Genomic DNA, 27616 nt, shown 5'->3' with positions numbered 1-27616 from the left:
AAAGGATTCCAGCGGTGGCACAGCGGCCATAGCCATGAGGGGGGTGGGAGCTCAGGCAGCAGAAGGGGTGTCCTGTCACCAGTGGGCCTAGAGGCCAGGAATACGCCAGATGCGCTTGCAGGCAAAGTTAGGCAGCAGCCGAGGATCCAGCAACGTTGCACGTGAGATGCGTGAGAAACGGCAGGCCTTCCTCACGCGAGATGCATGGGAAACGGTGGGGTCGCCGCGGTGCACGCGCAATGCGTGGTAAACAGCACGCCGGCGTAGCGCTGCAGGCCTGCCGGGCTGGCGTGACGCCGGAGGCTGGGAGCAGGCGGGTGCAGGAGCGCGGCAGGGTGCTGGGAGGAGGGCACGCACCTGAGGCCACGAGGCCGCTTCTGCTGGATGTAGGCGGCGGGTCGCTTGCGGGCAAAGTCCGAGTGACGGATCGACCCTGCCAGAGAGCCAGGAGCCAGCGGTGAGTCCGGAGGTAGAGGGGTCAGGCAGTTGAGACTTGGGCCGCCGCCTGACGAGTCTGATGTAGCTGGGCGGCCGGGTACGCTCCGCCGGCGGGTCGGAGGCCAGGGGGGGGCCAGCAGAGCAGGGCACGCTGCGGGGGCCGCAGGAGCAGGCCACTGGAGCAGGGGGTGTAGCGTGGCACGCGATGGGGTGGCGAGACCACCTCGTCGCCAGTGTCGTGTTCTGGTTGGGCCTACTAGCTACACACAGTGTAACAGTAGTGGTCAGTGCAATGCCTGCCACGCCCAGGGCCCTGGGCTTTTTATTATCTATGGAACGTGCCCTCCGTCTCCACGTCGGGCGGAGCCATTCAACTTACGCTTGGGGGGGAGATAACAATTACAGTAACACTGCTTGTGGGCTAAAGTGGTTGCGCCCACCTAGCACAACACTACAGCATCCTTGCTTCGTTACCACGTCACTTTGATTCTTTCAACATTTGCAGACGTCATTACTGCTCGATTGAACTCTGTACTTTAGTTTGATGCAAGAACTTTATTCTTGCGCCAAATAAACATTTGTGGGGTCTTTTTTCCCTTTAGACAAGAATACTTATTGATCGAATCTATGGTGGAAGAATAGCTACTAAAGCAAATGAAGATAAAGAACAGCATCTTTGTTAGTAGTAGACTCAGAGGCTCCCGAGTTAAAACGAAGCCACTGGTGCCATCTTCAGTTCATATAAGGTATTGTTACTGTCTCATAAAGTGCATGCAAAAGAAAGAGTTGTACGTCATACACTGGAGTTTCCTTTATTTAAAAAATGTTGTCGACATTGCAGTAGTCTGCCGTGCAATGGCAGAACGGCTAGAAAGTAGGGGTGATATATTTTTTTTAAAGTTTTTGCAAGCTATTGTGAAATTCCGGGTAATTTCATCAGTTCCCAATGATGTTTCATCCGCATGATGCAATTAACAAAATGCGAAATGTAGGACAAAATAATTCCTCATTCCACAAGAAGAGAAATGAAAGAAACAAAGAATTCTTGCGCCATTCCCTAAGGTTAGGGGTTAGGCAATCCTAAATCTTTAATGACAATTACATTAAGCTAATTAGACTGTCTGGCCTCTGTCAATGTATTCAAGTACATTCTCTACCAAAAGGAGCGTGTGCGTTGTGCCTGCCTGCTAGAATCACAGAAGGGCTCTGCAGGCAGGCGCTGCACACGAGCTTAACTTTGGGAACTTTTGTTTTCAAGAGCTGAAAAAAACAAAGGCTAAAGTGATGCTATAGTTCCCTTTGATAAGAAGATATTAGCTTATCTGAAAATAAGCAGAAAGCAGACATTCTGTGATAAAAGCAAGGGTCAAAATGATGTTATATTACGTGTTGAAATGAGATCAGAATAAACAAGCATTTGCAATGCAATAGGTCTCGCATTTACGTGAGTCTGAGCTATTGATATAGCAAATAACAATGCCTTTTATTTTTGTTTTCGTTTTTAAAACATAAATAAAAGGCAGTCATTCACAATGCTGATCGCTTAAACTTGTGTAAACGTGAGACCTATTGCATTGCAAATGCTTGTTTAGCTGGCTTCAAAATACTCTGTGGCTAATGTTGCTCTAAGTCTAAGCCATGGAGGTTGAAAAGTAACAGGGTGCAAATTTTCCCTTCATTCCTCCAAGTCAGATGTTTCTTTCAGGAGTGTAGTTTCACTTCCTCTGATCAGAGAGATACAAACATGGAAATAACTTGCACATGATGAGAGTTGATGGGTGACTTAAGTTTCCTTTCATCTTTACTATATAAAGCTTTTTAGGGATTGCCATTATTGTTGTGCTTGTACCACTATAGGAAGAGGTTGGCATTGAGCAACCTGAAAGGGAGGCCAGCGTTGGAAGCCCATGTTGAGAACCTTGGCTTGGCAGATGACTGTTAGGGTGAACTCCTAAATTTGTATCATGGACAAGATTGGTTATACAGCAAGGCAATTCTAGGTCACTCCCTAGAACAAGGTTCTCCAGTGTCGGTCCTGCCAGATTTTTAGCATATCCACGTTTGAATACATATAGTTACCTTTACATTTTAGCATGGACCCAGCCCTCCAGGACTGACATTGGAGACCCCTCCCCTAGAGCATCATCCGAGAAAAAAGCCAGATTGCCTTTGGAAGTCAAACACGTCCGCATAATAAGTGGGAGACAAAAGTTTGGTTTGACTCAAGCAACTAAAATCCATCCACTGAACCTATGAAGTTTCTCGAGGTGATCTGATTCTTCTGCTGGGTTGCCTGTTAAATTATAGACCTACGCGTAGGCAGTTTTCATCATAAAATATATATTTTTCATAAGAGCCATGCGGGTGAGCAATTTGCACAGATTAGACAGCTCTTAAATTGATATACAGTATTATTTCTGTTTGAGAAACTGCTCCTCAGTAAAAGCATTTCTTTATAAAACCTGCTTCTGTACTGAAAGAGGACATCTGTTGAAAGATTTGAGGGTTTCCTAACTCAACTTGCATATTGATGTTCCTTAAATAAAGAATTGTACTTATCAGTTTACCCTGCGGAATGTCTAATGGCCTCTACCTTTTCTATTGTGCCAGTAACGTAAATGTCATGTACGGTGTAACATTTTATGAAATGAAAATGTCTGGGAGGGCGTTTCTTATAAGCAAGGATTTTAAAAAGGCTATAACCACTTTTAATTAAAATGTCATTATTTTCTCACGAGATGATCACCTTTATGTGTTTCTTTTGAATTTGGCTTGGTTGGTTTCAATGTCCTTGCGGACTCCAGGTGGCTCACTTCCTGAAGGCGACGTCGTAATAACCTTTAAACTATTGTGCCTTTCTAATGTCCTTCTGGTCAGGGCAGCTGCTCTGCAGGCTTTGGGCAGTACAGCTCCGTCTTATACCAGGACTGGTCAATGCAGCAGATTAGTTGCGTCGGGTGAGCAACTAGTTTCAGTGGCCAGATCCAATTCGGCTGCACTTGACTACTACATGCACTTAACACACACTCCATGTCCCAGATAAAACATACAGTCAGAAGGAAGGGAAGGCTCTGGTTATGGATGGAAAGAATGGCTTTCAAATGGCTAAGGTTAGTAAACTTTTTTCGGGCTAGAGTGATCTGCCATTAAATGCCAATGTTCTGATGGCCTGATGCTCTGCCAGCAGCCTCCCTGACAGGGCAACACTTTCAGTGCACTGTGGCTACACAGGGGGAACATCCCAAAGCATGGAGCATCCTCAGAGGACTTGCAGATTGCCAACTACAAAGAGCAAATAAACTATAGGAGTATCAGGAAAAGGTGCAGCAGTGTACCCTGAGTTCGCGGCATGTGCGTCTTTGTCCACCCCGGTCCCTCCCCCACAGAACGTCATTGAGACATGTGCCAAGGCCCACTTCCGCCTCCTGGTGATTTGTTGACTCTGTAAGTCGAGCACCTGCTGATCGGGGGTGTGGGGGGGGGAGTGTAGCCTGCAGGTTACAGTATAAAAGCAAAGCCTGCAGCGAACAGTCATCCTTTCAGGGCGGATAAGGTCCCTGATTATGAGTTGCAAGGTACAGGGGGCGCAGTAATATTGCATGCGAATGGACAACCCCGTCGTCCCATTACCATGTGGGATCAGTTTTTCCGGTCAGAAAATTATGCTTGTTCCTGTGGGTCGGATGGGAAGTGAGGATGGAAGGGAAATCTTTTTTTTACTCGTGTTAGGAAAAAATGCACAGAACGAGGCTGGACTGTTACTGCCAAAGCTTCATGCAATTATGTTTGTGTCCAGAGTTTCTGACTGGAAAAATCAGGCTTTATTCTCTTACACATGGTACAGCGTGGCTTGGAAAAACCCAACAACTCATAATCAGCCGCTGCGCAATTAACGCATACAAACATGCACATTTTGTTGCATCTAGTCTGGGCCGAAGTGCGTGCTATAGGTTTTGCTTATAATAAACAACTCAAAAATATCTGTAACAGTGACTTTGTTGCAGGACTTGCAGTTTCAGGCATGGGCCTCGAGCTGTTACCGATGGCTACAGCACACCAGCAATAAAAACAATTCTCTCTACAATAGCATAGTGTATCTAGGAATAACCTTTCCTGTGATAATCTTCCCCTTCTCAGAAAAATCTTACTTTCCCTTCGAAAGACAGACTGCTATGAAAAATGCACTGATGCACCATTTTTAAATGTTAGTACAACCAATGGTGCGCGCGCACCACAAAGGAGCCGACGCCGGAATCTAAACCAGTGGTGCACGCGCACCACAGAGGAACGGGGGCGAGGGTGCCTGTTGTCTGTGCCGCACGCTGATGCACGTCCTAGACACGGACGGGAATGGGCAGAGCAAAGGCGGGACATGCGCCAGCCTTTGCCCAATCGCGTGCCGTTTTTTTTTTTAAGCACACTACAGCCAGTGCCAGCCTGCGAAAGCTTTCTGAAGCCCATTCAAGAGGTCTTGCACTGCACGACAGTGCTGTGCGCACTGCAACGCTAGGCGCGAGACCTAAAAATGGACATTTAACAGTTATACTTTAGTGAACTAACTATAATTTAAGCCCCCATCATGCACTGCTTATGACGTCTCATATTACATCGCTCTTAAAATGTTGAACAGAATTATTGATGACATCACTGATGACATCTCAAATGACATCACTGCTGACATCAGGAAGTCATTGTGACAGTGTTCTATAGGGTTTGTGGACTTAAACCAATTCAGCAACCTATCTCTGTGCTCACTTTTCTATTGCTGATCAAGTGATAACAAACATAACCTTTGAACGCATGCCAGACCCATAGCATATTGTGTAGTCACCCAGATTTGGTGGATGTTATCCTCTTTTTGATGGTATTCTTCCACTTAACAAATAAAATGCTTTCATGGAGCTTACTGGTGTAACCCCATTTTAACCTCTACAAAGAGAGTTCATACTCTATTCACCTAAATGAATCATCCTCTTAAAGTCTCCACATGCCCCATGCCTCACCTCTTTAAAGTGCACTAAAACACACTGCATTGACTATCCACAATGCAGCTTCCTTTCCTCTTACCTGTTGACTTTATGGTTGCCTTTGATAATGTGCAGCACTCCGCTGCCTTTTGACTAGGTCCCTGTTTGTGACTGGGATTGTTGGATTCCTGCATTGAATCGAAGGGGGCGAAGTAAGGAGTGGTTTGGGTATATTAAAATATTTTGGCCTGTTTCTAGCACCATGTCAGTACTACTCTATGACACTCGTGTAGTTGCTATTGCCACATACACTGTACAAATTTGGGGTAATGATGATGAATTCTATACATGTGTGGCTAACATGCCTTGATGCATGACATATTTCTCATTTGAAAAGCACATATTCCCCTGACTTGGCTCTTACACTCTCTGACCGTTTGTACACCATTCAAATATGGCCGACACATCAGAACCCCATGTGTCCACTCCTTATGGTTATCATGCTCGTTTAAAGACACCCTAGTGATGATGTTAACACATGTGACCAAGGCTGCTGGGCAGCCAAAACGCGTTGCGGGAATAAACAGTTTCCTACAATATTTGGTTCCATTGTGCTGTATCCTGAGAGCGTGCATATTTGACTTATCCATATATTGACACATGTGATCAAGGTCAAGTGAGGTGACTGAAATGTGTCATGACATGGAGAAGTGAGATGAAATAAACTTTACACAGCATTCAAAGCGGAGTTCGTGCCCGAGTGTCTTTTCCGCAGGAGAGAACAGATGGCTTTCTAGTATTTCTCATATTACTCAGAAATTCCATTTCATAGGAATTACAGGAGGTACCATGAGGGCTTCTTGGCCCCCAAGATCCCTCAAAGGTAAAGTGGACTTCATCCCCCAACCAGTAGTGTTCTAGGAGGTGCGTTTGCAGAGTGATGGAGAAAGGGTGGTGTGGGCACTGAAGACCTCTTATCAATCCCGCTCTGTGGGACCTACTGGAGGTAACAAGAGGGATTATTCACCTTCAAAGACGTCCTTGGAGTCCAACTATCCCACCTGCTACCTCCAGGAAGTCCCACACAGAAGGATTTCTCAGTTCTGAGAGCAGGCCACACACCCTTTCTCCACCTGTCTGCAAACGCACCTCCTGGCACGCTCTTGGTTGGGGGATGAAGTCCCCTTCACTGCTGGGGGTCCTTAGGGGCCAACTGCCAATAAGCCCTACACAGTGGGATTGCTGATAGGTGGTTTCAAGCCACACCCCCTTTCTCTACCACTCTGCAAATGCACCTCCTGGTGCGCTCTTGTTTGGGGGATGAAGTCCCCTTGCTCTTGAGGGTCCCTGGGGGTCAGCTAGCCCTATTGCTACATCTAGTAAGCCCCACACAGTTGGATTGCTTGAAAGGTGGTCAAAGGCCATGCCCCCTTTCTCCAACACTCTGCAAACACACCTCCTGGTGCACTCCTGCTTCGAAGATAAAGTCTTCTTTACTCCTGAGGCCATCAAGAGGCAAGGGAACCTCATCACCCCACCAGCAGTGCGCCGAGGGGCGCATTTGCAGAGTGGTGGAAAATGGGGTGGGGCCTCCAACCTCCTCTCAGCAATCCAGCTGTGTGGGGCTTGCTGGAGGTAACAGGTGGGCTAGTTGGCCCTTAGGGACCCTCAGCAATGAATAATGAAGGGGACTTTATACCCAAACAAGAGCGCACTGAGTGGCGCACTTAAAGAGTAGTGGAGAAAGGATGCGAGTCTTCGGCGAGTTCCAAGCTTCTGTTTTTTTAAATTCTATAAAGGGGGGCTGTTTAGCCCTGCTTCCATTGCTGCTTTTGGGCCCTGGGGACCCATCCCGCAGGACCTGACCCATTTTTTTTGCGATAAAACAGGAGGGGTGCCATGTGACCCCCCCCTCCTGAGGCCAATTTCAGCTTTGGGGACCAAATCCCCTGGGCTGGGCCATTGCTACTTTATTTTTTAAACGGGAGAGGTGGGCTGTGTGGCCCTCCTCCCAGCTCCCCAAGCCGATTTTGGCCCTTAGGACCCCATCACCTGAGGCCCAGCCTTTAAAAAATATATATCTTTTGTTAGACTTGACATCATTGGCTTGAGTCTCTCCTCCATTTTTCTGGTTGCCTCTACTGTTTTACGATGTTTTGCTGGTATATGCTTTGGGCGCCGTGTCACTGCTGATCAGTGCCATAGCGCAAGTGCTCCCTATGTTAAAATGATGTATCTATTGTATCCATGTTTGGCTTATTTGGTTTACTGTCAGTCCCTAGTCTAGTGCACCAGGAGTGCCGGGGCTTGTAAATACAAATGCCGCTCGTGGGCTTGCAGCACGTGTTGTGCCACCCACAGGAGCGGCCTTGTAAAAGAATGTCTACGGGTCGGTCATTGCGAGACCCACGTGCAGTCCTGTACTGTCACGCCGGCTGCGCAGGTATCCCTACTTGCCAGCCCCTCCAACCTTCCCTTAACTTCATGTTAGTCACCCCTATGGTAGGCCCATGGGCAGGGTGCATTGTAAGTGTAAGGTAGGACAAGCCTGACCAAGTTGGCATGTCCTGATAGTGAAGTGCCGCCATCTTAGTGCTTCACTATTGCGAGGTAGCCTGCTCTCCGTTGGATAGAATGGGCCGCCGGGATTATTAATGCTATGATCCTAGCTGGCTCGGGGAGCATGGTGCAATGTCGAGTTTGGTATCCGTGAACTCAGGGTTTAATTACGCATCCGTTGGTGTGGATGGTTTTTGGACTCTGGGTTCGAAAGTAGTACTTTTAGAAAGTGTCTATTTTCTTGTCTAACCATATCTGGTCTCTGCTGGTCTTACGTGTGTGTGACAGGGGCTGGGTGGCTCCAAGAGGTCTGGAGGAGTCAGTGTGGGATGAGTGGGACATTTACGTTGAGAGTAGGGGGAGAGTAGTTGTTGATAGCCTGCCTTGCCTGATACAATGCTGGCTCCACCTCCTGCCAAGCGACTGATGGCTCTGTGCCTGCCATGGACGATCCTAGCCCCACCTCCTGCCAGGAGGGCGATAGCTCTGCTCCTTCCAGTATCAATGCTGGCTCCACCTCCTGCGGGGCGTCTGAGGACCCGGCCCGGCTCAATGAATAGGCCAGGTGCGACTACCTAGCTCCACCCACCGCAGACCCAGGGTGTTGGGAAACCCCCGGCATAGACAAAGGGATCAAAGACGAAAAGGGGTATAAGAGAAGGACCCCTGAACTAGGAAATCAGATCACTTCTGACAAGGAACCCTGTAACCAAGGACAAGAAGCCTGCTGATCTAAAGGACTGTCTACCCCTTCTGCCAGTGTGCTGTTGTTGGGGGAATCCTGCAGTGCTTCTTTATTTTTGCCAAGGAACCAGGAGAGAGGAACTGTGTGTGTACTCTCACGCTTGCTAAGAAAATCTCCAAGGACTGGAAGAGTGCCAGTCTCCTGCTGAAGTCACAGGGCTAAAGGACTTCATCTGCTAAAAGTGCTACTTGCTGGAAGTGTGAATCCAGCACCTCTGAAAGAACCAGCAATCACGACGATCGGACGCTGGGCCCGACCGACGCCAGCAGCAACGCCAGTGAGTAGGAGTACGGCTCTAACTCCCGAGGACCTCGTGTCTGCCCCGCTGCTGATCGCCTCAACCGTGGGCCCTTCGACGCCGTGAGCGCTGCTCACTCTATACAACGCCTGCTGAGGCCTGATCGACACCGAAGACGCGACGCCGGATTGCTCGACGCCGCTGATCATCGTGTGCTTCATTTTCCTAAGGTACTGTGTTGTTGGGGGTCCGTGTGACTCCAGGCCCGGCGCAGCGCTCCTCGCGGTCGACGCCGAACCTGTGGATTATCTTTGCCCCGGCGTTGTGTAGCTCCCGTGTGAGTTACCCTGTTGCTAAGAACTGAGTTTCCAAGAAGAAGAATTGCTTGATACTAAAGACGTTTGTGCTAAAGAAGAAACTACCTTTGAACTATCCTTTTTCCTTCCTGAACGTATTTATTCCGATTGTGTACAGTTTTGCCGTTATTTGGTCTTGTGCTAAGTCTTATATAAAAATATACTTATTTTTATAATACTACTGTGTCGTGTCCATTTGTAGTGTATTCACTTTATTACTGTATGTGGTCATAATTGCTTAACACACAGCCTCTGAGATAAGCCTGTTCTGCTCTGCCAAGCTACCAAGGGGGTGAGCAGGGGTTATCGAAGGGTGTGATCCTCTTGCCCTGACTAGAAAAGGAGTGTCCCTATTTGTCGGAAGTGTATACCTCTGCCAACTAGAGACAGCCGGTTCTAACATTGGATGCAGCGGTGAGGATTTGGACCTTGCATTTATGACCCATGTACAGTGATTAGTGTGCGCTACGTAGTGAAAGCAGACCATAACACATTCACAATCTGATTCGGAAGGATCCTATTTTTTGTTCTCCGCTTTCCTGAAACTTGATTTTCTGAACACTGCCAGTTTTAACCATGAGTGACAACGGAGTCACTGCCCCTGCTATCGTTATTGTTGAAGAGTTCGAGAGGAGTAAGCTAAAGAGATACAAGAAAGATGAGCTGAAACACTTTTGCAACCAGTTTGAAGTTCCTACCACCGGCCTCACGAGAAAAGATGATTTTTATAAAGCATTACAGGCCTGGTGGGAGTCCAGAAATCCCTCTGATGTGGTGGTGGTACCCACAGAGGAAGGGGATGAGGAGGTGCCAGTGAATGGACCTGTGCCCTCTCCCGGAAGCAGTGTTTCCTCCAAAGGTCTTTCCCCTGAAGAAAGAGACGAAAGGGCGAAAGAGCGAGCTTACAACATGGAGATGGCAAGGCTAAAGATAAATGGGCAGTTGGAGTTAGAAAATGCAAGAGGTAGAAGGGAAGCTAATTTAGAGATCAAAAAGTTGGAGTTTGAACGAGAGAAGTTAGCTTTGGAGCGTGAAGCCAGGTTGAGGGAACTGGATATCCAAGCTAAAAAGTTAGAGTTGAATCCCTCTGGTGGCAGCATTCCATCCGAGCCTGCAGAAAGTAAGTTTTACTTCCCGAAAGATGTGATCAAAGATTACAATAAGAATGAAGATATTGGTCAATGGTTTAAAGCATATGAGTTAGCATTGTTGGCCCACCAGGTCCCTGAGAAGAATTGGGGAGCGGGGTTGTGGGGTCGCTTTGTGAATGAGGGAAGAGATACCCTGTTAGACATGCCTGTTGCGGATAGGATGTCGTATGCTCATATGAAAGATGCTTTAATGTTGCGATATGGTTTAACCCCCGAGCAGTACAGACAAGCTTTTAGAGAATGTAAGAAGTTGCCTGGTACGACGTGGGTTGAATATGTGTCTTATTTTTGCAGAGCCATGGATGGTTGGGTAAAGGGCAGCAAAGTGGAAAGTTATGAAGCTCTCTATGATTTGTTTGCGTGGGAGCACTTGTCTAATAACTGTTTTCCAGAGCTGCGCCAGCACCTGATTGATAGCAAGATATCTAACCCAAGAAAACTTGCTGAGGAGGCGGACCGCTGGGTCAGTACCAGGGTCCACAAGGGTCCAGTGGGAGACTCAGCCAAAGGTGGGCAGGGTCCCCAGCAGAAGAGTGGGGGGGACAAGGGTAAACAGAAGGAGTCTCAGAAAGGGCCCCAAAGTAATCCCCAAGGGAACCAAGGGAAAGGTTCCCAGCCTCCCCCTGAGAAGAAGCCAGGGGCCCCGACGGGTAAACCTGTTCATAGGGGCGCCCTAACCTGCTACGGTTGTGGGCAGGTGGGACACCGGTTTTATGACCCCCAGTGTCCCAAGAAGGATTCGAATGCACCGCCGCGTGCACCCCCTCGTCAGTTGGCAAGTGTAGCCTTGGGAGGGGAGGAGATGGTTGTCCATGGTGGGAGGGGTCCCGCAGAAATGTCCCTGGTCTCGCTAGGAGACATGCAAATGGTCCCTCCACCCCCTCTGCCTAGTAACACTAGTAAATATAGGCAGTGGGTGACCATTAATGGCCATAGAGTGGAAGCTCTCAGAGACACCGGAGCGAGTGTGACAGCTGTCAAGTGTCACTTGGTGTCCAGAGAGCAGGTGGTTCCCCACGCATTCTACCCCGTGATAGCTGCCGATAACTCCCAGAAAGAGTGTGAGGTGGCTCAGGTTTCCTTTGAATGGGGGGGAGTTTCAGGTACTCTTCAGGTTGCTGTGAGGCCCGCCATGCCTGTCGACTGTCTCCTGGGCAATGATTTGGAAGACTCCCCTTGGGCTAAGGTGGAGCGAGCGGCGCACTTGAAAATGTTGGGTGTACCGGAGTGGGTGTGTGCAACCACTCGATCCATGACAGCGAGTAAGGGTGTTGATGGGGTCCCGGAGCCTGAAAGTACGGCCCAGGACCCAGCTGTGAAGAGAAGGGGCAGGAGGCGCGGGAAACCGGCCCCCGTTGTTCCCGTGGTCCAGAAGGAGGTAGACCCTGAGGGGGATGCCCTGGAGCCCACAGGGGAACAAATTGCCGAACTGGGAGATCTGCCCGAGCTGACCCACTGGCAGCAGGATGGTGGTCCCTCCAGGGAGGAATTCTGTGCGGAACAGAAAGTGTGCCCTTCTCTTGTGGGCATGAGGCAGCAGGCCTCAGCCCAATCCTCAGGTGATCAGTCAGGGTCACATTTTGTGTACTGGGAGAACGACCTCCTGTATAGCGAGCCTAAGGCTGCTGAGCCTGGGTCAGCCCGTGTGCTGGTGGTACCCCAGCGCTTCAGAGCCTTCCTACTGGGTTTGGCTCATGACGTACCGTTAGCTGGACATCTGGGGCAGGACAAGACCTATGACAGGCTTGTCACCCATTTTTATTGGCCTCAGATGCGAAGGGATGTAGACATCCACTGCAAGACTTGTCACACTTGCCAGGCAAGTGGGAAAAGCGGAAGGAAGCAGAAGGCTCCCCTCCAACCTTTTCCAGTGGTCAGTACCCCCTTTGACCGGGTGGGTATTGACATTGTTGGGCCCCTGGACCCCAAGACAGCCCTGGGCAACAGGTTCATCCTGGTCTTGGTGGACCATGCCACAAGGTACCCGGAAGCCATCCCTCTCAGGACAGCGACGGCCCCCGTGGTGGGACGGGCACTGATGGGTGTTTTTTCCCGGATGGGGTTCCCCAGAGAGGTGGTGTCCGACCGAGGCACCAACTTCATTTCGAACTATATGAAGTCTCTGTGGAAGGAGTGTGGGGTAACCTACAAGTTCACCACTCCTTACCACCCTCAAGGAAATGGGCTGGTTGAAAGATTCAACCGGACCCTGAAAGGCATGATTATGGGTCTTGAAGAACCAATGAGGCGGAAATGGGACGTCCTCTTGCCATGCCTGTTGTTTGCTTACCGTGAGTTGCCGCAGAAGGCTCTAAGGTTCAGCCCCTTTGAGCTCTTATACGGTCACCCAGTAAGAGGACCTTTGAGTCTGGTCAAGGAAGGCTGGGAGCAATCTCCCAGGAAACCTCCCCAGGATGTATACAGCTACATGCTGGCCTTTCGGAACCAGACTCGGCGCTTCAGGGAACTTGCTCAGGCAAATCTGGAGGCCAGCCAGGAGGAGATGAAGCGATGGTACGACCGGAATGCCACTCTGGTAGAGCTTCAGCCTGGTCAGGAAGTGTGGGTCATGTCCCCTGTGGAACCTTGTGCGCTCAAGGACAGGTGGACTGGACCGTTTAAGGTTGTGGAGAAGAAGAGCGATGTCACCTACTTGGTGGACTTGAAATCTCCCAGGAACCCCTTGCGGGTCCTGCATGTCAACCGTTTGAAGCCCCACTTAGAAAGGTCCGAAGTGGGCATGCTCCTAGCTACAGATGATGGAACAGAGGAGGAGAGTGAGCCTCTTCCTGACCTCCTGTATGCTAAAGAGCAAGACGGATCAGTGGATGGTGTGGTCCTCTCTGACACACTAACCCTTGAGCAGAGACAGGATTGTCGCCAACTGTTGGGGCAATTCCCGGATCTGGTTTCCTTGGTTCCGGGTGTCACGCATTGGTGTGTCCATGGCGTTGACACCGGAGACAGCCCTCCTGTGAAGCACAAGGCTTACAGGGTGACTGACAAGGTCCGAGCGTACATTAAGGAGGAGGTCTCCAAAATGTTCGCGTTAGGGGTGATTGAGTCCTCTAGCAGTCCTTGGGCCAGCCCAGTGGTCTTGGTCCCGAAGGCTGCAGCGCCTGGTGCTTCACCGGAACTCCGGTTCTGCGTGGACTACCGAGGGCTCAATTCAGTCACGAAGACTGACGCGCACCCCATCCCCAGAGCGGATGAGCTCATCGATCGGTTGGGGGCTGCCCGGTACCTTAGTACGTTTGACTTAACGTCTGGGTACTGGCAGATCGCCTTGACTGATGGGGCAAAAGAGAGGTCAGCGTTCTCCACACCAGATGGGCTATACCAGTTCCGGGTGATGCCCTTTGGGATGAAGAATGCCCCTGCCACCTTCCAGAGGTTGGTCAACCAGGTCTTGGCTGGACTGGAGGATTTCAGTGCCGCCTACCTGGACGACATCGCAGTGTTCAGCGCCAGCTGGGAGGAACACTTGCGCCACCTCCAGGAAGTGTTGTTGGCCCTGCGCGGAGCAGGCCTCACAATCAAAGCCAGTAAGTGCCAGATTGGGCAGGGTTCTGTGGTGTACTTGGGGCACCAAGTAGGGAGCGGTAAGGTGGCCCCCCTGCAACCCAAGATTGATACCATCCTGGCTTGGGCACCGCCCAAAACCCAAACACAGGTGAGAGCCTTCTTAGGACTCACGGGTTATTACAGGAGGTTTGTCAAGGATTACGGCAACATTGTGCTCCCCTTGACCTCGCTGACTTCCAGGAAGCAGCCACGAAACGTGATCTGGACTGATGCCTGTCAAACGGCCTTTGACACCCTGAAAACTGCAATGTGCACAGCACCTATACTCCAAGCACCCGATTTTTCGAAATAATTCATTGTTCAGACGGACGCTTCAGAGCATGGCGTGGGGGCTGTTCTAGCTCAGGTGAATGAAGAGGGCCGAGACTTGCCGGTAGCCTTCATCAGTAGGAGGTTACTTCCCAGGGAAACGAGGTGGAGTGCGATAGAGAGGGAAGCATTTGCTGTGGTCTGGGCGCTGAAGAAGCTAAGACCCTACCTGTTTGGGACTCACTTCCGGGTTCAGACAGACCACAGGCCCCTCAGATGGTTGATGCAAATGAGGGGTGAGAATCCAAAACTGTTGAGGTGGTCCATTGCTCTACAGGGGATGGACTTTACGGTGGAACACCGCCCTGGTACAGATCACGCCAATGCTGATGGTCTGTCCAGATTTTTCCGCCTTAGTGATGAGGACTCCCTAGGTTAAGGGTAGTTCTCCCCACATTTCAGCTGGAGGGGACACGTGTTAGACTTGACATCATTGGCTTGAGTCTCTCCTCCATTTTTCTGGTTGCCTCTACTGTTTTACGATGTTTTGCTGGTATATGCTTTGGGCGCCGTGTCACTGCTGATCAGTGCCATAGCGCAAGTGCTCCCTATGTTAAAATTATGTATCTATTGTATCCATGTTTGGCTTATTTGGTTTACTGTCAGTCCCTAGTCTAGTGCACCAGGAGTGCCGGGGCTTGTAAATACAAATGCCGCTCGTGGGCTTGCAGCACGTGTTGTGCCACCCACAGGAGCGGCCTTGTAAAAGAATGTCTACGGGTCGGTCATTGCGAGACCCACGTGCAGTCCTGTACTGTCACGCCGGCTGCGCAGGTATCCCTACTTGCCAGCCCCTCCAACCTTCCCTTAACTTCATGTTAGTCACCCCTATGGTAGGCCCATGGGCAGGGTGCATTGTAAGTGTAAGGTAGGACAAGCCTGACCAAGTTGGCATGTCCTGATAGTGAAGTGCCGCCATCTTAGTGCTTCACTATTGCGAGGTAGCCTGCTCTCCGTTGGATAGAATGGGCCACCGGGATTATTAATGCTATGATCCTAGCTGGCTCGGGGAGCATGGTGCAATGTCGAGTTTGGTATCCCTGAACTCGGGGTTTAATTACGCATCCGTTGGTGGGGATGGTTTTTGGACTCTGGGTTCGAAAGTAGTACTTTTAGAAAGTGTCTATTTTCTTGTCTAACCATATCTGGTCTCTGCTGGTCTTACGTGTGTGTGACAGGGCTGGGTGGCTCCAAGAGGTCTGGATGAGTCAGTGTGGGATGAGTGGGACATTTACGTTGAGAGTAGGGGGAGAGTAGTTGTTGATAGCCTGCCTTGCCTGATACAATGCTGGCTCCACCTCCTGCCAAGCGACTGATGGCTCTGTGCCTGCCATGGACGATCCTAGCCCCACCTCCTGCCAGGAGGGCGATAGCTCTGCTCCTGCCAGTATCAATGCTGGCTCCACCTCCTGCGGGGCGTCTGAGGACCCGGCCCGGCTCAATGAATAGGCCAGGTGCGACTGACTACCTAGCTCCACCCACCGCAGACCCAGGGTGTTGGGAAACCCCCGGCATAGACAAAGGGATCAAAGACGAAAAGGGGTATAAGAGAAGGACCCCTGAACTAGGAAATCAGATCACTTCTGACAAGGAACCCTGTAACCAAGGACAAGAAGCCTGCTGATCTAAAGGACTGTCTACCCCTTCTGCCAGTGTGCTGTTGTTGGGGGAATCCTGCAGTGCTTCTTTATTTTTGCCAAGGAACCAGGAGAGAGGAACTGTGTGTGTACTCTCACGCTTGCTAAGAAAATCTCCAAGGACTGGAAGAGTGCCAGTCTCCTGCTGAAGTCACAGGGCTAAAGGACTTCATCTGCTAAAAGTGCTACTTGCTGGAAGTGTGAATCCAGCACCTCTGAAAGAACCAGCAATCACGACGATCGGACGCTGGGCCCGACCGACGCCAGCAGCAACGCCAGTGAGTAGGAGTACGGCTCTAACTCCCGAGGACCTCGTGTCTGCCCCGCTGCTGATCGCCTCAACCGTGGGCCCTTCGACGCCGTGAGCGCTGCTCACTCTGTGCAACTGCATCATCGACAACGCCTGCTGAGGCCTGATCGACACCGAAGACGCGACGCCGGATTGCTCGACGCCGCTGATCATCGTGTGCTTCATTTTCCTAAGGTACTGTGTTGTTGGGGGTCCGTGTGACTCCAGGCCCGGCGCAGCGCTCCTCGCGGTCGACGCCGAACCTGTGGATTATCTTTGCCCCGGCGTTGTGTAGCTCCCGTGTGAGTTACCCTGTTGCTAAGAACTGAGTTTCCAAGAAGAAGAATTGCTTGATACTAAAGACTTTTGTGCTAAAGAAGAAACTACCTTTGAACTATCCTTTTTCCTTCCTGAACGTATTTATTCCGATTGTGTACAGTTTTGCCGTTATTTGGTCTTGTGCTAAGTCTTATATAAAAATATACTTATTTTTATAATACTACTGTGTCGTGTCCATTTGTAGTGTATTCACTTTATTACTGTATGTGGTCATAATTGCTTAACACACAGCCTCTGAGATAAGCCTGTTCTGCTCTGCCAAGCTACCAAGGGGGTGAGCAGGGGTTATCGAAGGGTGTGATCCTCTTGCCCTGACTAGAAAAGGAGTGTCCCTATTTGTCGGAAGTGTATACCTCTGCCAACTAGAGACAGCCGGTTCTAACATCTTTCTTTTGAGTAAGGGGGCCGTGAGGCCCCCCTTCCCTAATACAACTTTGGCCACGGGGACCCCATCCCCGGGTTCTGTCCTCTATTTTTGGTTATTTTATTTTGCAGGGGGGCCATGCACCCCCCTGCTGAGGCCGAAATTGACTCAGGGACCCCATCACCCACATCCTTAAAAAAAAAATGGTTAGGGGGCCTGCACAGCCCCCCTACCGGCCCCGGTGACCCCATTTTTGGCCCCGGTGACCCCATTCTACGGGGCATGGCCATGTCCTGGGTAAGCCTCAAGGCCCCCACGGTCCCTGCAGGCTCCCCGCCTCCTGCAGGAGCCAACATTGCTTTTCGGCATAGGGACCTGCACAAATGCAGCTCCCTCTGCCCAAAAGCAATTTTGCTTCGCTTCCATGAAGTGAAGCAGAGTTTGCTATGGCATGGCAAACTGCAATGTCTGGGGTGGGCACCCCGGGACATTGCTGGAGCCAGCCTTGGGGGTTGGAGGTCCCCAGGGCCATGGAGGGCTCTTGGAGGGGGGCCATGCATCCCCCTCCCATCTACTAGACCTCAAGACAGGTCAGACGGTGAAATTGTCACCTGTAAAATGTGTTTTAAAACTTTTAAGACACTGTCAACTTTGTTTTATCTGTGCCGCTCACCTTGTCAGTAGTGTGCTTTTCTAGTCCGCCGCGGCAAGTGCCGTTTCTGCAGAGAGAATCAAGCACCACCATTTTCAGCCCACCTCCTCAATGTAGACACCTGAGGTCAGTGCTACACTCGCTGTTGTGGTCCCGCCCACTTCCTGCCTCACAAAAGGAAGTGCGCGGAGCGGACGCACGCAGCTAGCACTACTCACCAGATAAAAACCCCAAGACAGGTCAGACAGTGATATTGTCACCTGTAAACTTTGTTTTAAAACTTTTAAGCCACTGCCAACTTTATTTTATCTGCTCAGCTCACCTTCTCCGTAGTGTGCTTCTCTGGTCTGCCGCTGCATGTGCCGTTTGTGTGAAGGGAATCAAGCACCACCATTTTCAGCCCACCTCCTCAATGCAGACACCTGAGGTCAGCACTACACTCGTTTTCGCAGTCCCGCCAACTTCCTGCCTCACAAAACGAAGTGTGCCAAGCGGACACGCGCAGCGGTGCGCCAAAGGCAAGCCCATCTTTGCCCGTTCGCACCTGACCGCTGTCAGCCGCCAGCCACTCTGCCCATCTGCTGACCTATCCCCCCCCCCCCCCCCTCATGGCTATTCTACAATATACAAGTCAGGAGCTTCACTCATTCAACAAAACATTTGTTGATGGCAAGGTAGTCAACCTCTTCCCACAGACCATTGGTGTCACTCTCTCCACAAACATCCCCTCAGCAGAAAACCTTCGCCAGCCAGTGGTGTTACTAAACCCACTCAAATAAACCTGGTAGCATCTAACCACAAACATCTGACAGGACTATACTGCAATGCCAGTTCCCTCCCCAAGCACGCCTTAGAAATCTGGTCCCTACTAGACTCAGAGAAACCCGATTTCATGTTCATCTCAGAGACATGGCTACACAAAACTTTCCAACCCGATATCGCCTTAGCCATCCCACAGGATTATCAACTGACTCGATTGGACAGAAAGGACACAACGGGAGAGGGATTGCCATCGCTTTTAGGGTAAACACTAAAATCTATACCTTATAAACCTTTCAGGCTGAATGGAGCGAGATTAGTATTTTCAGAATAGAAAGCACCAGCTACAAATCCTGGCATGGTGCTCTTATCTATCGACCCCCCAGAGGCTATAGCCCATCATGTCCTGACCACAGACAACGTCCTCCTATTAGGGGACTTTAACTATCATGAAGAGCATCTATCTGATCCTCACTCAAGTTATCTTATCTCCAGTCTAAATACTTTAGGACTCAAACAACTGGTGGTGGGCCCCACCCATCAGGCTGGACACACCTCTGAAAGAACTTCACAAAATTGTGAAGGAATTCACCAATCCCCCCTCCAGTCAACAACCGCACATTGCGTCCCAGGAGTGGGTGAAATCCCTCTCTACCTTCTTTGTAAAAAAAGATCAATGTCATTCATAAGCTCTTCCCTCAATCAACCGACACAATACCAATAGTTAGCCACTCCCTACTCCAACACATAGTCCCCCTCACAAAGTTCAGCGCAGTCTCAGAAGAGGAAGTACTGTCCACACTCAACCGAACTAAATCAGGATCACCGACCGACTTCTACTCCGCCCAAGTCCTTTCCAAAATCGGCTCTGTCCTTCTCTCCAATCTGACCACATTATTCAACCACTCACTGTCGCAATCCATGGTACCCACTCTCTGGAAAGAGGTCATCGTCAGACCCATCCTGAAAAATCCAACAGCGAACCCCAAGCAGCTAGCTAACTACCGACCAATATTTCTTCTACCCTTACTCAGCAAAATCCAGGAGTCTTTGGTAAATAACTAACTTACTTACCACCTGGGAAAACAATAAACTGCTGGATACGTCACAGTCAGGATTCCAGGCATTTCACAGCACTGAAACGGCCTTACTAGAGATTCTCGATAACATCAGACTCTCTCTGGATGCAAGACAATCAGCCATAATGGTTCTACTTGACCTGTCGGCGGCCTTCGACACCATCTCGCATGGCATCCTTCTGGACCGTCTATGCGAATTTGGTGTCAAGGGCACCCCACTGTACTGGCTCAAGAGTTATCTGACGGACTGCTCCTCCAAGGTCCAAATAGGAGACTTTTCCTCTAAAAGCCAGCCAATTGACAAGGGTGTCCCACAGGGTTCCATCATGAGCCCAACGCTTTTTAACTTGTACGTGCCCCCACTCGGCAAGCTAATCAAAGCTTTTTGTTTCCAAACAGTGTCATACGCAGATGACACCCAGCTATTAATCACCAGTCTTCGATACCAAAAAACTTCATGACAGCTATAAACGACAGGATGACAAACAACAATCTGCTTCTCAATGCCAGCAAATTAGAGATTTTTCTCTTTGGGGACACATCTAAACTATGGACCAAAGACTGGTGGCCCTCCTCCCTGGGACCCTGCCCTCCACCCAAGACAGCTGTCCGCAATCTAGGTGTAATATTAGATTGAAAACTTTCCATGTCAGACCACATTAACAACCTGGTCTGCACCAGCCACGGTCTCAAGCTCAGTTTTAGGAAAATATTCAAGTGGATTCCACTTTCCTACCGCATGTCCCTATTACAGGGACTAATTATTAGCCACCTGGACTATAGAAACTAACTTCTGGCCTCCATTAACAAAGAGCATCTGGAGAAACTCCAGGTTATGCATAACACTGCGGCCAGACTGGTGTAAAACCTGCCCCTTTGATCACCATCAGCGCCCAGTCTAAGGATTAACTTCCTGGTTTGAAGTGTTGACAGCCTATCAGATCTCAGGCACTTGATCGAGAGGGATCGCTGACCCTCCACAGCCATATTTGTATATCTGAGAAATGTTTACATTTCTCAGGAACTTTTGAAATGTATTTACATCATTTCACAAAAAGAGTGCACTCTGGACCAAGAGCTACCTTTCTGCAAAATTCCGTTCCGCAGTTCGGCTGTAGCTGAGTTTCCTATGGAAATTAACATGAAGAAAAAGCGTTTTGTGACCCCTTTTTCTCGGTCCCCGCTTGACGGATCACTCCGAAATTTTCAAGACAACAGTTAAAGTGAGAGGGCCATTAGTTTTGAAACTTTTATGAAGATTCGTCAAAAGGTGCCAGAGGTATTGGCAAAAGAAAAAATGCTTTTTGAATAGAAAGAAGGTCCTAACTATAACTACCTACTTGGAACCACAAGTAGGTAATATATAAATATAAGTCCCAGAAGAAATGTTTGCTGCATGCTGGCATGCTGTCAAATCACTGGTGATGCAGGGGTAAGCAGCTCCACCGCAAGTACTAGAAATATCAAAAAATCTCCCTAAACTTGATTATGAGAAAGGGAGCGGGCAGTCAAAGTCAAGGTTTTGTATCCTGTTTATTCAGTCAGGTCACATAGGGCACTGGAACATCAGCGAGATGCATTTCGGCAGTAACACTGCCTTTTTCAATCTGAAGTGTGCCATGTTGGTGCTCCATTTTATACTTTTAAAATCAATCAACATCCCTGAAGTACTATTTTTCGCAGCAAATTAACAAACATGTGCAAACACTGAAAAGGGACAACTCAAACTATAAGCAAAACCACCAGTATAGTTTCCCAGTGTTCTGTAACAACAGAATTAATACTCAATTGAGTTATTATATAAATTCTACTGAGCATTGTTCATGTGGATAAAAAGTTTTTTCTTAGTACTTAAAAGTCCCATCATTCACCTTTTAGCTCATGCCAAAAACTGGACTGGAATGTAGTTCAAGTCCTTCAGCTGCCTGGTGCATTTGTGTACAAAATATAAACTCTGAATGCAGAGTTTTCATTCACATTACGAGGGCCGGTCATCCCTCGAGGATAAACATTTGATTTTTATGACAGGAGTTCTTAACACCTTCGGGGCTCGTGACGAGACCAGCTCGTCATGAGTCATGGTGGAGCTGTGCTCAGGACGAGCTGGGCACTGCCCACGCGTGGTTAATTCCCCGCCTATGCGGGCGAATTAATAAGTGGGCAGAGTCATGACGAGCCCAGCTCATCATGAGCACAGTTCCACCTTGACTCATGACGAGCTGGTCTCATCAGGAGCACCGCGGCGCCACGCTCACCCCCGGGCCCTCCCGCACTGTGGGGGAATTACCCCCGCAGTGAAGGGGTTAAGTGAACTTAAAATGTGGCATTATTGTGAGCTATATTGTTTTACTCCTGAGGCGGAAGCCGGGAGCGTTACTGCTTTCTTGTATTGTTGCTCTTTTTAAACCCACTTGAGTGTCATGTAATTGAATTGTTTTTAACTATCTTTCGCGCTGCGGAGCTTAGCGCAAACGCGTTTCACTCGCCTTCAAAACAGCTGACGCCATTACCTGGCAGTTACTGAGGCCACGCCCCCTCGAGGCCACGTTCTCCTCCCATGGTATAAGTAGGCGCTGACCACTAGCGACCTGCCTACACCTTACTCCTGAGGCGGAAGCCGGGAGCGTTACTGCTTTCTTGTATTGTTGCTCTTTTTAAACCCACTTGAGTGTCACGTAATTGAATTGTTTTTAACTATCTTTCGCGCTGCGGAGCTTAGAGCAGACGCGTTTCACTCGCCTTCAAAACAGCTGACGCCATTACCTGGCAGTTACTGAGGCCACGCCCCCTCGAGGCCACGCCCCCCTCCCATGGTATAAGTAGGCGCTGACCACTAGCGACCTGCCTACACCTTACTCCTGAGGCGGAAGCCGGCAGCGTTACTGCTTTCTTGTATTGTTGCTCTTTTTAAACCCACTTGAGTGTCACGTAATTGAATTGTTTTTAACTATCTTTCGCGCTGCGGAGCTTAGCGCAGACGCGTTTCACTCGCCTTCAAAACAGCTGACGCCATTACCTGGCAGTTACTGAGGCCACGCCCCCTCGAGGCCACGCCCCCCTCCCACCTCTCCCCCTATAAAACATGTGCATCTGGAGGAAGCGCAGCGGACGAGTGCAGCGGGAGCGCCGTTTGCGCGCCGAAGGCGCGCCTAAGGCAAGCCCGTCTGCGCACGTCATCGCCAAGACATCGCCTCTCGCCAGTCCCCCTGCACAAAATCCTCAGCTTAAAATCTGCTATGACAGAGAACGTCTCCTCTCACTGAATCCCAGCACCAGATGCGACAAGCTCGGAGGCTGCCTCGGACAAACAGCACTTCACTGTGAGTCCTGTAAATTCACTACACCTAAGCCTAGCCTATCTAGCTGCATAACGACGGCGCCTAACCTTTCTCCCCTTCTGGACCTCCAACTGAATGTCAGATCCCTCGCTAAACATCATGCGGAAGTCCATACTCTTTTAACGGACGAAAACCCACACATTCTGTTTCTATGCGAAACCTGGCTCCATGATGACCAGACTAGCATCCAGAACCTCACGCTGCCCAATGGTTTCTCCATAAAATTGTTAAACAGAGACTCTAGGGGCGGTGGGATTGCTGTTATATACCGTACCATATATAATTGCTCCTTTACGAAAGAAGACATCTGGGGATGCGAATGCGCACGATTTAAGATCTCTATATGCCCTCAATTTGCCCTTTCTGGGCTCTATATCTACCGGCCGCCTGGTCCCTCTGCTAGGTTCATTGACGAACTCCTAGAAATATCCCACACTCTGGTAGTCTCCTCTCCCAACTTCACCATTTTGGGTGATCTTAATCTCCATTTTGATTCCACTACTGACCCCACCATTAAAAGCCTGTTGGCTGATCTTACGGCCCTTCAGTTAAACTCTCTCGTCCACTCCCCCACTCACATTGCTGGGCATATACTAGACCCTGTTTTTACTAACATTTTAGAAGCTACGGCCGATCCCCCTGAACCTATGGGTTGGACCGACCATTTCCTTATCAGACTCATCCTTACGGCGGAAAAACCGCCCACTAAATCTGCTGCTAATCCCTGCTACAAAAGGCCATGGCATAAACTCTCATCTGAGGACCTAACTAAAAACCTGGGAGAGTTCCACCCCCCTGACGAGAACAGTGACATTAATACAGCCTATGCTGCTTTCCACGACTGGATCGTCACAGGGCTTGACACCTTAATCCCGGCTACATGGACCAAAACCCGCAGTTCCCCTACAAATCCATGGTACAATGAGACGCTCAAAACCATGCGGAAGGAATGCAAAGAATCTGAACGCGGATGGAAAAAAAACTATCTGGATAGCGATAAAGTCCTCTACCTATCAAAACTACGAATGTATCACAAAGCGATTCGCACCACCCGCGCCTCCTTTTATGCAAAGGAAATCAAATTAAGCTCTAACCCCACCAAAACGATCTTCAAACTCGTTCAAAACCTCCAAAATGCTTCCAACCCAGTCTCCTGTATTACCTCTTCGAAACAGTGCGAAGACCTTGCCACCTTTTTCATTGAAAAAGTGAGGAAGATCTACATCACTTTTCCACAAAATGAGCCTGTTTCACTAAACACTCTCAACCCTGCGGTTGGTATGTCTAGACTGTCAAGAATACCTGACATATCCCTCGACGACCTTGCTAAACTGTGCAGGCAGGTTAAGTCTGGCTCCCCCACAGATCCCATGAGACCAGCCAAATTCTTGGACTCACTTGATTTCTTTCTCCCCCCCCCTTGCCAGCCTACTCAATCTTTCTTTTTCCTCAGCTGTGGTTCCCACCTGTTGGAAACTAGCATGGGTCTCCCCTATCATTAAAAAGCCCACACTGGATCCCACAAAGCCAGAAAACTTCAGACCCATTTCGCTGCTCCCATGGGCGTCTAAACTGGCAGAAGCCCATGTGAATAAAGTACTATCCCATCACATGGTGCAAAATCACGTCCTGGACCCATCCCAAAATGGTTTCAGGCCAGGTCACAGCACTGAGTCGGCCCTGTTGACCACCACTGAACACCTCGGGGCCTTCTGGACGCCGGTCAAAGTGTCGCGCTGATCCTGCTGGATCTCAGCGTGGCCTTTGACACGGTCTCACACAATATCCTGCTGAAACGACTTGAGGCCATAGGGATCGATGAGCTCGCCCTCGAGTGGTTCCGGTCCTTCCTGAAGGACAGGTCCTTTCGAGTTTCAGCCCCACCATACATCTCCCAACCCCATTCCATCGAACAGGGAGTCCCTCAGGGCTCGGCGCTAAGTCCATCCCTTTTTAACCTTTACGTCCAGCCTCTTGCAGTAGTGGCAAAAGAGTGGGACCTCACGCTGGTGTCGTGCGCCGACGACACACAGCTGGTCATCACTCTCTCTGAGGGCTCATCAACTTCGGCTACTAAATTCAGGGATGGCTTAGCGGCAGTTGCGCAGTGGATGACGCGCAACTGCCTTCAACTGAACGCAGGGAAAACTGAGGTGCTTCTCCTCGGCAAAAACCCCGGTCACTGGAGCGATCATTGGTGGCCCTCTCTGCTTGGCCCCACTCCCGTGCCAAAAAATGTTGTGAAGAACCTAGGCGTCTGGCTGGACTCCTCACTCAACTTCCAGTCCCACACAAAGAAAGTGGCAGCTACGTGTGTTGGTCTACTGAGGAGTCTCAGTCCGATACTCGGTTTCTTCGACTCCAGAACTCGCCAACTTATCATCCAATCCATTATCCTTGCTCGGCTGGACTATGCCAATGTTCTATTCTTAGGGGTGAATAAATCAGAACTAGCACGGTTGCAACAAGTTCAGAACTCGGCCGCCAGGGCTGTGGTTGGCCTTCCGCGCAGGTGCTCTGCCAGAGCCACCATCCGGAAATTACACTGGCTGCCAATTGAATCCCGAATTCAATTCAAAACTCTCACCACTGCATTCAAAGTTCTTAATTCAGACGGCCCTGAACTCCTACGCCCGCTTCTAGTACCCTACACTCCCCAGCGCACCTTGCGCTCGCTGGGACAGCACCTGGTGACGGTCCCTCGAACCAAGCTCTGCAGAATGGGCGGCCGATCTTTTAAAGTTTTAGGGGCAAAACTTTGGAACTCCCTGCCTCTGCATATCCGCACCCTGACCAACCTGACTACCTTTCGAAAGGAACTTAAAACCCACCTTTTCTCCGTCATCTAATTCCTCTGCGGTTTTCCCCCTCCCCTCAGGTACTGTTTTAGGTCAGCGCCGGGACGCTCCGTTGCTGGGGCAGCTGTTTGCGCTTTAACAAATTGTTAACATTAACATTAACATTAACATTAAAAGATGATTTTAGTGTGTGTCGTTTGGACAGTTAAATGCTTGGTTTGCAGCTGAAGGACTTGAACTACATTTTAGTCTGGTTGATGAGATGAGCTAAAAAGGTGAATAATAGAGTTTGGAGAGATTTTTGTATATTACCTACTGGCGGTCGCCAGTAGGTAGTTATAGTTACAACCTAGCTTCTATGAGAAAAGCATATTTTAATTTGATAATAACTTTGACGTCGTTTGATCAATATTTGCGAAATTCTCCCAAAAAATGTCTCTCCAGGTAAGCTCCTATCCTGAAAGTGTAGGAGTGATTCGTCAAGCGGGGGCTGAGAAAAAAGGGGGGTTCCAAAAAAGCATTTTCCTCATGTTAATTTCCATAAGAAATTTTAGGACGAGCTACAGCTCGAACTGTTGAACGGAATTACCCCAAATTTGGCAGAAAGTTAGAGCTTGGTTCAGAAAGCGACTTTTTTTTAAAAAAGATGTAAATCCTTTCAGTAGTTTTTGAGAAATTAAAACAATAAGAGTCAAAAAATCAATTTCCCATAGGAAACATTTTGCAAGGCTACAGCCAAAACTACTGAACGGAATTACTCCAAATTTCGCACAAAGATAGTGCTTGGATCAGAAAGCGACCTTTATTTTAAATGGTGTAAATCCATTCAGTAGTTGCTGAGAAATTAGAAAAATAAACGTTTTGATATCTGGGCGGAGCCTAAGTCCTGTGCACGAGCTTCACTGTGATTAGCTGTCAACACTCCCTACCAGGAGGTGTTGGCAGCCATCTTGTGGCTCGGTAGAAGCAAGTCGCCAGAAAACAGAGAAACAGAGGTATAAAATAAGAGAAGGGGGCAGGGTAGAAACACCCTGACCCCCTAGGCCTGCTCAGAGGGTCCCAGAAGGACGCCCAGCCCCCCAAAAATATATTTTTTAGTTTTTTATTCTGGCACGTTTGCACGGTGGTGAAGGGAAGGGGCGAATCCTGACATAGCAAGTGTGCAAACGCACCCCCTGGCACATTGTAATTTGGAGGATTAAGTCCCCTTCAATCCAAAGGGTCCCTGGGGGTGAACTAGCCTACCATGTACTTCCAGTATGTGCCATAGAGCTGCGTTGCAGAGAGGTGTTGAGAGGCCGTCCCTTTTTACACCTCTCTGCAACGCAGCTCTGTAGCACTTACTGGAGGTATCTGGTGGGCTAGTTGTCCCCCAGGGACCCTCAGGATTCAAGGGGATTTAATCCCCCAATTTACAACGCTCCAGTGGGCGTGTTTGTATAGTGGTGCAGGGAGGGGGCTTGGCCTGATGTGACAAGTGTGCAAACACGCCCTGTGGCGTGTTTTAAATTGGGGGGCCAACTATCCCACCAGGTACGTCAAGTAAGCGCCATAGAGTTGTTTTGCAGAGAGGTGTAAAAAGGGGCGTGGCCTCAGGCCACCTCTCTGCAACACAGCTCTATGGCACTTACTGGAGGTATCTGGTGGGCTAGTTGGCCCCCGGGGACCCTCAGGATTCAAAGAGAATTAATCCCCCAAATTAAAACCCGACAGGGGGCTTGTTTGCACAGTGGTGAAGGGAGGGGGCGGGACCTGATATGACATGTGTGTACTTATTCAATCACTCTGCCAAAACCCAAACACGTATAAATTCACCATGCACTCTCCTTGCAGCACTTTAATCATCCAGTCACTACCCATGCACTCATGCAATGACATGAGCTGCTATAATACCCTGAGCAGTACTCATACAGCCCACCCATCACCCTGTCACTACCCATGCACTCCTCCAATCACCCAGCGAACACATGTACGTATCCAATCACTCCGCCAAAATCCAGGCACTTATAAATT

Source organism: Lissotriton vulgaris, chromosome 5 (assembly GCF_964263255.1).
Source record: "Lissotriton vulgaris chromosome 5, aLisVul1.2, whole genome shotgun sequence".
Lineage (NCBI taxonomy): Eukaryota > Metazoa > Chordata > Amphibia > Caudata > Salamandridae > Lissotriton > Lissotriton vulgaris.
Note: the sequence above shows the minus strand (reverse complement) of the source record.